Source organism: Dipodomys merriami, unplaced genomic scaffold (genome assembly GCF_024711535.1).
Source record: "Dipodomys merriami isolate MVZ:Mamm:240054 unplaced genomic scaffold, mDipMer1.0.p SCAF_219, whole genome shotgun sequence".
Taxonomy (NCBI): Eukaryota; Metazoa; Chordata; class Mammalia; order Rodentia; family Heteromyidae; genus Dipodomys; species Dipodomys merriami.
The window spans coordinates 1,221,443-1,232,227 of NW_027203593.1; the positions used below are offsets into that span (position 1 = coordinate 1,221,443).

Consider the following 10,785-nt stretch of genomic DNA (forward strand, 5'->3'; position numbering starts at 1 on the left):
AAAAACAAAAATAAAATCAAACCCCAAACGTAACATTTTTCTCAGTGTATACAGTAGCAAATAATTAAGGAAATTGCTTCCTGCGTTACATACAGGTAGAAGAAAGAAGATGTCACACGATTATGCTCTTCATACCATGTTATACCAAAGAATCCAAAAATTTCCTCTTATTCTAAATTTATAAATTAATGTCATCAATTTGTTGGCAACTCTGTCTACAACATTCACATTATCATTTCATACATGAACTGTTGGAATTATCTATTTACTAAGTTTTTGAAAGAATATTCTAGGCACATAGAATGCAAAATCATTTGTGAATGTCAATTAAACCCTCTACTTAAAAACAATTTTGTAGAATCCTATAGAATATAAAATTACAAACAAAACCAAAATATTTTAAATCTAAATTCTAATTTAGCAAGATCTTCAAAATCCTTCATTAGATGAACTTTGCTATTTTTCCAAGCTTAAGCTTGTGTAATTCTTCATCATTTCTTTGGGTTACAACAGAATGATGATAACTTATTTTTTCAAATTTTGGATGGGAATCATGAGTCATTTTGCATCTAGGAATGTTCTGTAATGAAGAGAGAATTTAAAACACAAGTGAGGATTAAGTATGAGTTGCATTTCAACAGGAAATTTGACTTCTCAAAACATAATGACAAAATTAGCCCAAATGTCCAACTATGTATTCCTTTCTTGTTTGTTTTGTTTTATTAAGACAAAATTATACACCTTGGTCCAGGGAAGGTATCACTATGAAATTCAATTATCTAATCTCCTGTCTTAATCTCAGTGCTAGAATTCTAAGCTTGTATCACATTGCCCTGCCATAGTTTCTTGGTTTATTTAATCTAGATATAGACTACCAATTCTGAACTTCTCCAGTGATATTATACACCAGAGTGACTGCTTAGACTTTATCTACTATTTTCAAAGATGTTCTAACATTTGATAGAGGATATGAACATTTTCAAATGCACCGGCCAGATCTCTGATTCATTCCTCCATGGATCTGATCCCTTTATAATGATTATTGATTTTTACTATCTCTGATCCCTACCAATGTAATATTCTCAAACTTATTTGAAGGAAGTTCATTTGAGGACTTTCAAATATTAAAAATTATCACTTGATTCTAGTCTTGTTCAGGACATATATTTATTGTTTTGTAACTTTTCTACACATTCTGAGAGTTGTTTCATTTGTGTATTTGTGTGTACATATATAAGTGCCTCTGGGTGTATGTGTATGTCTGTATGTATATATGCAAAAGCCTCAAGCTTTTATTCAGCAATCTTGCTCATGACTGATATTCCATCAATTGAGCCATTCTTCCAATCCAGATTTTGACTGCTTAATTTTATATACTGTTGCAAAGAGTGTTCTGCCCAGGCTGGATGCCAATAGAACTTCCCAGACTCCTTTACATTCTTAGGTTTTATTTCTCCAGGAGTATCAACTTTTAAACGACAAACATTTTTGTGAGAGTAATGTCTAAGCTGTAGCCCATATTTTTAACTCAAGAATTCTTTTTTTTTTGTTGTTTTGGTGGGGTGTCTGGTCATGGTGCCTGAACTCTTGTCCTGGGCTCTGTCCCTCAGCAATTCAGCTCACAGCTAGCCCTCTACCACTTGAGTCACAGCGCCAATTTTGTCTTTTTTCTTTTTTGCTTAAGTGGTACTGAGGAATCGAACCAAGGGCCTCATGCATGCGAGGCAAGCTCTGTACCTCTGAGATACCTTTCATCCCTAACTAAAGAATTCTTATAAAGATAGATGAACAGACACATTACACATCTTGAGTGTACACTGTTAGGAATGTGATCGTAAGCTGGGTCATGGTGAGATATGAGGATTGAGGTTCAAAGCCAGCCCCGGTAGGAAACTCCCAGAGACTCTTGTCTCAAATTAACTAAAAGAAAACTGGAATTGGCACTGTGGATCAAGTAGTAGAGCATTAGCTTGAGCTGAATAGCAGAGAGACAGCTCGCAGGCCCAGAGTTCAAGTCCCAAGATCACCGCCAACAAATATATATATACATATATATATATATATATATGTGTGTGTGTGTGTGTGTGTATGTGTGTGTGTTTGTGTCTGTGTGTTTGTGTGTCTGTGTGTGTGTGTAAAGAAAAAAGAAATGAGATCTTAGGCACCAGTTTATTGCTAGCATAATCCCTGCTCTCACAAGATGGACATTTTTCCAGTTAAATCCATGCTTTTATATCTGACTTGCATTGAAAACAGAATTATTCTTCCATTGTACTTTCTACAAAGTTGCATGATTAGCAAGCATGATTTAGAATGGGAGTGGCCTCATACTTCATGTTCCACATAGGAGTCTTGCTTTCTGTATATCACTCTCATAAATCTACATACTGGACTTGGCTTTATTGTTTCAATGTTGCTTATTTGTAGTCTTCTATACTGTATGGAACCCTTATATTTAAACACAGAACTTCTCTTTCTCCTATTATTGCTATTGTTTCCCTACTGTTAGCTCATGCATACTTGGGAAATAATGAACAGCACGTACAGTCACAAAAAGAATGTTCTGAAAACCTTCTTCCTATTTAAAATTCGCCTTAACTTACAGAGAACTTACAAAGTTTGAACTCAATGTACTCATGTATAATATATTTATAAGCAATATAAATTTCATATTTTCTCTTTACTAAATTTTCTCTGAAATACGTTTTACCTCAGGTCCATAGGTGTTCTAGTCTTCTTGCAGTGAAGCCAGAAAACATTCAGTATACCTCAAGCAGCACCATCGATTGTTACTGGAAGTAACTGTTACTGGATGTGGAAACTGACCCCAGGAGAGGAATGGAACATAGAGGAAAAACAAAGTTCAAGTTACCTTGTGCTTTCCTTTTTACTGTACAAAAAAGTATCCCAAGGCTTGAAGGAAACTCTGTCCCTGGCTTTTTGAGTGTGTTCTTTACTCATATAATTTTTTTCTGTAAACTTCTAGTTCATAGTGTTACAAAAAGAAATAATGTACCATTTGAAGGCCAGTATAAAACAAAAGGAAATAACATTGTTTTAAAAGTGTTCTCCTGCAAAGTAACAAAGACATAGAGGTTTTAAAGTGTCTTATAGATGGATATTTCACCCCTGAGATGATTCTCGATGCAGGAGTCAGTTATCAATTCCTTTGGTCTGGTTCTGAGTTCTCCAGAGCAACAAGGATTCCAAAAAAGCAGGATCCAGTCAATATGATCAGCAAAAGAAGCCTCTACTCTGACCAGTTCACCTTTAAGGAGGGCCCCAAAGATAAATCTGGGATTTTTATTTGCTTGTTTGTTTAGTTTGTGCTAGTCCTGAGCCTTGAACCCAGAGGCTGGATCCTGTCCCTGAACAGTTGTCTTTCCTGCCCACCTGCCCCCAAAGCTAGAAATCTACTGTTTGAGCCAAAACTCCACTTCTGGTTTTTTGGTGTTCAATTTGCGATAAGAGTTTGACATACTCTCCTGCCTGGTTTGGCTTTGAATTAAGATAGTAAGAAAGCTAAGTGACATCAACTGTATAGACTTCTCTTTTGAAACAAAAAATATTAGATGAAGTTTATTGTAAAGCTAGTATTTGACAATTTTTAAAGGAAGAGAATATGTCTAGCAAAGAAGCCATAACTTAAATAACTCAGCAAAAGTAGGTGAACTGAATCCTTTTGAAATTATTTTTTCTGCTTGGGAAGATTATTGATCTTGTCCTTCCTTTTGGGGAAACTTAAGGTAATATTTGCACTTTTTGTTGGTTGTGGGGCTTGAACTCTGATCCTGGGCACACTCGCACAGCTCTTCAGCTCAAATTGAGTGCTCTACCGCTTAAGCTACAGCACCACTTCCGGGTTTCAGGTGGTTAATTGAAGATAAGTGTCTCATGGACATTCCTGACCAGGCTGTCTTTGAACCACAATTCTCTGGTTTCCTGAATAGCTAGGATTCCAGGCGTGATCCACCAGCACCCAGCTCATATTTGCATTTATGTGCACTGAATGACACTATGTAGACAAATAACGGAAATTTGAATCAAATGATGGCATTGCAGCTTTTCAGAAAATTTGAGGTAACAATAAATATGTCCTCCTTTTCCATGTTGTTTCATTAATGACTCATGAGCTATGGGACCCTTAGTTAGCATTCTCTGCAGTCTGTGTAGGTGTATTTAGTATCAGGAAATGTTCATAGAGAAATATAGAAAGACTAAGATTTTTAGAAAGCAAAGAATTTAAGGTAAGAAAAAACAGCACAGAAGGAGATACATGTATTACACAGAGATTAAGAAGTAGCCTAAGAGATTTAGAATGCTAAAGGTAATGCGGAATAAGACTAGTTGATAACTATTTGTTCAATAACCAAAAATGGTTCTCTATAACGTTTCTGGTATACGTTAGTAACTATCATTTAGTCATTAATTCTGGAGTTATTCCTTCTCTTCTGTCACAACTGTTAATTTGCCTCTGCCGTTGTGGTGCCATGAATAACCAAAAAGATTTCCAAATCTCACTTAGACTACCCTTCTCATTGTGATTAGCAGAGGCCATTCAAAAACCTGGAATCTTTGAATTTCCAGAATTAATCTTAACCTGACATCTAAGCACATTCAAGACATTAATTGCTCTGACCTAATGAACAAAACTTTTTTTCAACACAATATCCTAATATAAGAAAAAGTACATGAATTATGGACTATTGTCAGGTGTCAGTATGGCAGGAGCAATTACATATTCCAAGTATGGGTTCTTTATTTTTCATTTACTAATTAAATGTTTTTTGCTTTGGTTTTTTTTTTTTGCTTTTTTGCTCAAGGCAATCACTGTACCACTTGAGGCACAGCACCATTTCCAGTGTTTTTCTGTTTATGTGGTACTGAGGAATTGAATTCAGGGTTTCATGCATGCAAGGCAATCATCATATCATGAAGCCACATTCCCAGATCCCTAAATGACTTTCTTAAGTTTACATTTTCATTCAGTAACTATGTACCATAATATTGGCCAGGTGCTAGAAAATAATGTAGAAAAGAATACAATATAATAAATCCAGTAAGGCTAGATGGAAAATGAATAACCCTGACAGTCTTGCAAGGGCTCAGAGGGCTGATCTCATGGAGATGTATCAACATGCTGAACGAGACAGCTCCCTACCCACAGCCCAACTCCAGAATGAGTGGGCCATCTTGGGTTCCAGCTACCTGGGGACGTTGGCCCACCTCCTACAGCACCCATTCTACCCGTTCCTGAGAGCTACAGTGAGAGAGAGAGGAGAGAGAGAGAGAGAGAGAGAGAGAGAGAGAGAGAGAGAGAGAGAGAGAGAGAGAGAGAGAGAGAGAGAGAGAGAGAGAGAGAGAGAGGGAGGGAGGGAGGGAGGGAGGGAGGGAGGGAGGGAGAGTGGGAGATAGGGAGAGAGGGAGAAAGGGAGAGAGGGAGAGAGAGAGAGAAAATCAGAATTACACTTGAATCAGGTGCCAGTGGCATAAAACTCTAATCCTAACTACACTGGAGGCTAAGATATGAGGATCATGGTTCATAGACAGCCCTGGAGGAACGTGTTTGAGAATCTTATCTCCAAAGAACCACCAGAAAACTGGAAGTGGCACTGTGGGATCAAGTGATAAAGCGCTAGCCTTGAGCTGAGGAGCTCAGGAACAATGCCCAATCCTAGAGTTCAAGAACCACGATTGAAAGAAGTGGACTTCCCACCACAAGAAGTGGACTGAATAGCACCCATTGTCCTAGGGAGCATGGTAGAGAAGTCAGGCCGAGCTTCCTGTGAACTTGAGGTCATAAGTAGGTCATCTGGCTTCTCTTTGCCTCGGATTCCCCAGCTGCAAAACTGAACAAAGTGAAGGATCCCCTTCCTTATTGGGATAGGGTAGTAATGAAAGAGAGCCATGTTTCGGTTCATAATCCCACACCTGTTGCACTATTAATAACAGGCCCCACCTGAGCCCTTTCTGGTATCTTCCTGTCATATGCTCACAGAATTGCCAAAACCTTATCTGAAGGCCATTACCTCTCTTTTCCAGAGATCGCTCTGTATAAATCCCTTGTTTCCTCACAACTGTCCTGTGAGGAGACTGAGGTCCAATGGTTGAGGCCCTACCAAGAGCTTCACGTGTGGTCAAGAATCCGCTGCTATGGACTGAGTTTAGGATAATCCATGTTAACCGATGACTGAGCATGACACATGTCTATAATCCCAATTACAGAGGACCAGGCCTGGTGGAGCATACCTTTCACAGGAGGACCGCGATCCAGCCCAGCCTGAGCATATTTGTAGTTTCTATCTCAGAAATCCTCAAGACAGAAAGGTGGCTCATCAGCGCCATGGAGAGGAAACAAGCAGGGGGATCATGGTGCCCCCAGAGGGGTGTTTGACCCAGGGTAGGTTGTTGTTGGGACAGAAACTCACCTGTGCTGCAGGGAGAAGCTGTTGGCAGCTGCTCCAATTGGGGCAGCAGCGATGGCGCCAGCATTGTGGACACATGGGCCCAGAGCAGAAGACTAGGGGCAGGGACCAGGTCTGGGATTTAGGCCGGCTGGCAGCTACACATTGATTGAGGTTTGAAACCTGGCACTGCGTGAAGGGAGGGGAGGGGTCAGGTGGGGTGGGAGCATCAATTATCTACTATACTCCAAAGTCACCTCGAGTTTCTTCCTCAGTACTCAGCCCCTTCTACCTTCCTGAACTGCTGGTAGTGGTGTAAACTAACAGAGGGAATCCCAGTGCTACCTGGCAGCATGGAATGTGGGCATGGCCACCATTCTTGTATCCCATTGGTCAGAAAGAAGCATGAAAGAATGGGGGTGTGGCCAGAATCCTGTGAAGCAAGCAGCATGGGCGGAGTCAAGATGACAGTGGTTCTCCCAGCCTTTTTCCCAGGAAATTCTGTCCAATTCAGTTGGAGAGAATAGGGTGACCTGCTTTAACTGGATGGCTACACAGATTGCTGTATAGTTCTGTTTTTTGCCAGTCCCAGACTTTGAACTTAGGATCTGGGCACAGTTCATGAGCTGCTTTTGCTCAAGGCTGGTCCTCTACACTAGAGCCACAAGGTTTCTGGCTTTGTTGGCACTGAAGTTGGACAGGGGTCTCAAGGATTTTCCTGCTTAGGGTGACTTGACCATGATCCTCTATTCACAGCCTTGTAAGTATCAACAAGGACTGCTGAGATCCACTGGTGCCTGCCTAATCATTGGCCTTGTTGATGTTCTTGGGCAGACTGGTGAGTTCCCGATCCTCGGGTTGAAGTGGTGGGAGCTGGAGCCCACAATTCAAATCCTGGTCGTGCCACCTCCAAATGGTAGGAGATCCTAAGAAACTTGTTCCTATCCATATGATTACCATTGTAATGTGATGTAAGTCATGATTGAACGAACAGTTCTTGAATGATTCTAGGATAAAATTATACACAATTATATTACATGACACTGATTGATTTTAGTTAATAGTTTATTAAGCATTTAATCAATCACAGTCATCAAATGGAGGCATAATGAAATACCTAAGAATTGGGCCTCAAATACTATAAAGGTGAGTTTTTTCTACCAGGACTGGGATTGGAACTCATAGTCTGGGTACCTCTGTTGCACTGTGTGGGAAGAGGAAGCTTGCTTCCTTAAAGTCAAAAAATTCAAGTTTGTTCCTTAGGCTTGAAAACGATCACCAGCACTAGAAAACACCCTATTCATGTACAATTTACATATATGTTTTATATTCTTATACATATGTTGACTCCGTATTGCATTCAGAGTAGTTATTTTATTTTTTGTTTTATTCATGTATTGACCATTTATTGTATTGACTATTATAGCACATAAAACATTGACTACATAGGATATAGGTCTACATATGTATTCCACTTCATACCTGACACACAGAAGATGCACAGTAAAGGAACCCATGTGTCACCATCATCCTCTTACTCCACAATTCATTGTTTGGGAGTACTGACATCTGAACTCATGGCCTACAAGGCCAAATTCATGAATGGGTGAGTGCAAACATGCCATCCTGGGGGAAATTGAGGTGCAGGTTGTTCCAAGGACCTGAGAACCCCTGGGGTTAACCAAAGAAGAACAGATTGACATGTAGATGCCATATGTGTGTGTGTGTGTGTGTGTGTGTGTGTGTGTGTGTGTGTGTGTTTATAGAGTGCCAGAGATGTTTATACATTATTCAGTTATATAGACTATATTCCTACCAATTCCTGGGTATTTATTATGCATCCATGTAATTAATGTTATTGTTTTCATCCTTAAAATATTAATGAAAGCACTCAGTGTCCTGAAATTATTGTGTTCCTGTAAGTAATAATATTCTTTTAATGCTTCATAAATATTAAATAAAATCAATCAGCCTTCTGAAATGATGCTGTTTAATTTTATAGGATCATCATTCACGATCAACTCATTCAACTGTGACATTGACAAAATTCCAGTGTTATGCCTTTGGATGGGAACCAGTTTCTTAGTACTTCCTGCCATTGGTTGGTGTCAGTATGGGGATTTGAAATGAGGGCCTATGTTGCCACGTGGGCCGATGGCTTCTTTGATTGTCTGCCAGCCTTCAGAAATGCAAGGTGAAGTACCCTTTGCAACAGTGTCATTCAGACCCAGAAGGGTCACTGTGCAAAGGAAGAAAACATAAAAGGCCACATTTTTCTGTGCATTGTTTTCCTTGCAAAACGTGGGGGTGTAGAATCCCAGAAGCACCTGTGTGTCCAGTGGCTGCACCCCATCCTAGTGTGATCAAAGCTGAGGCAGTGTTGCCACGACCTGAGTTCAAGACCCATGCTGAGAAAAAAATTAACTCCCTGGCTTGCAATTCACACAGTTTATTCTTACAGGCTTTGGATTGTAACTCAGGCTCTGGGTAAATCTGCAGCAATGTGCATAAAGGGGAAGATCACCTTACATGAAAATAAAAAAGTCAGGTCTGTTCACTAGTCCTGAATTCAAGACCCAGACCTGGAAATCATACTATTTCTATATATTGTTAAAATAGGATTTATACTTACCTATAGATGTTCAGTCCATACATGTTTGGTGGGGTTGTTCCTAGTATCTTCTGTTTTATTCATTTATGTACTCAATGTGTTTATTACATTGATGACAACCTATCACAGAACATCTAGATTTGTAGAAATGTTCTCTCTCATGCCTTACCCCCAGGATTCTCAGAGAAAAGGAAAAAAAGTTTCACACTCTCCTTCTTACTCTACGAACCACTTGTTGATAGTGCTGGTATCTGAACTCAGGGCAGAGCAAAACAAATTGGCCAATCAGTCAAGGTAATCATATGAACCTGTGAGCAACTAAGGAGTGTGGCCAATCCCAGAATATGACATTGATTCCAAGGGTGGTCCACTATAGTCAGAAATTCATAATTTAACAAAGGATCTATATTGACATATATGTTTGGTTAGCATCTTGGGTTCAGTGCAATTATTCTCCTTATTTTGTCTCTAATTCATGGAGGTATTGTGTATTTTAATAAGTATGGTGACTGCTATGACAGTGCTGACATGGATGAGAACCCATTACCAAGGTGACAGTGTTGTCCATGCATTCTCCATCATATTTGTGACCCAGGACTTTCACAGGAGAGGATAAAAGTCACAACGACTGGCTTCTGACATCAGTATGAATCTTTTGTCAGTGCTGGGATTTTTAGTTTCTGACATCAATATGAATCTTTTGTCAGTGCTGGGATTTTTAGCTCAGGTCTGGATAATTCTGTTGCACTGTGGAAGAAGGGGAAGCTCACCATCTTTGAAGAATAGAATATCAGGCCTGGTGCAGGGCCTGATTTGAAGCCCCAGCACTGGACAAAATAACAAGCCCACCTTTTTAAAACATAAGATTTTTCTTTACTTACAGGTGTGGTATGCATCTTGCATTCAGTGTATTTATTCTTTCTATTTTGTGTCTTTTTCATGGATGTATTGTGTATTTTATTGCGTATGGGGTGACAGATATAACTGTGCTGACATGGATGACAACCTATTCCCATGGCTAAGAGTTACCAATATAGCATTCTCCATCCTCAATGAGACCCAGGACATTCACAGGACAGGAAAACCTGTGCCACCTTAGGCTTCTCACATCAGAATAAATAGTTTGGTAGTGCAGGAATTTGAACTCAAACCTAGCAGGCCCAATTGGTGAATGGGTCATGGTGAGCACACCAGGCTTTGAGCCACTAAGGAACTAGGCCATTCCTGGGACCTGAGATGGAGCTCTGGTGGGGGCCAATATAGTCATAAATTCATAATTAAATAGAGGATCTATATTTCCAAACATGGGTGGGCGGCATCTTGCGTTTGGTGTAGTCATTCTCTTTGTTTTGTGTCTTATTCATTGATGTATTGTGTATTTCCTTGAGTATAGGATGACAAATATAACTGTGGTGAACTGGATGACAACCTATTCCCATGAGTATAGAGTTGCATATACATTCTCCTTCCTAGCTGAGCCCCAGAACTTGCCCAGTACAGGAAAACAAGTGCAACGACTGGTTTCTTACATCAGGGTGAATTTTTGGCAGTGCTGGGACTCAAACTTTTGGCCTAGGAGGCCAAACTGCCCAATGGGTCCACGTGATCACACCAGACTGTGAGCCACTAAGGAGCTGGGCCGTTCCCAGGAACTGAGATCGAGCCCCAGGGAGGCCAAAATAGTCCTCAATGATCATTGAAACATGGGATGTATATTCACATCCGTGTGTGGACTGCATCGTTCATTGAGTGTAGTTATTCTCTTTATTT

General features: G+C 40.0%; 1 long non-coding RNA gene across 1 annotated transcript; it reads right to left on the reverse strand.

Moving 5' to 3' along the window:
- Nucleotides 1-451: 451 nt before the first annotated feature.
- On the reverse strand, nt 452-6,643 carry LOC138834544 (uncharacterized). Its single transcript, XR_011374182.1, has 3 exons — nt 6,429-6,643; nt 2,711-2,821; nt 452-580 (listed from the first exon to the last, which is right to left on the reverse strand). It is a non-coding gene; the product is annotated as an uncharacterized lncRNA (long non-coding RNA).
- Between the last annotated feature and the right edge of the window lie 4,142 nt (nt 6,644-10,785).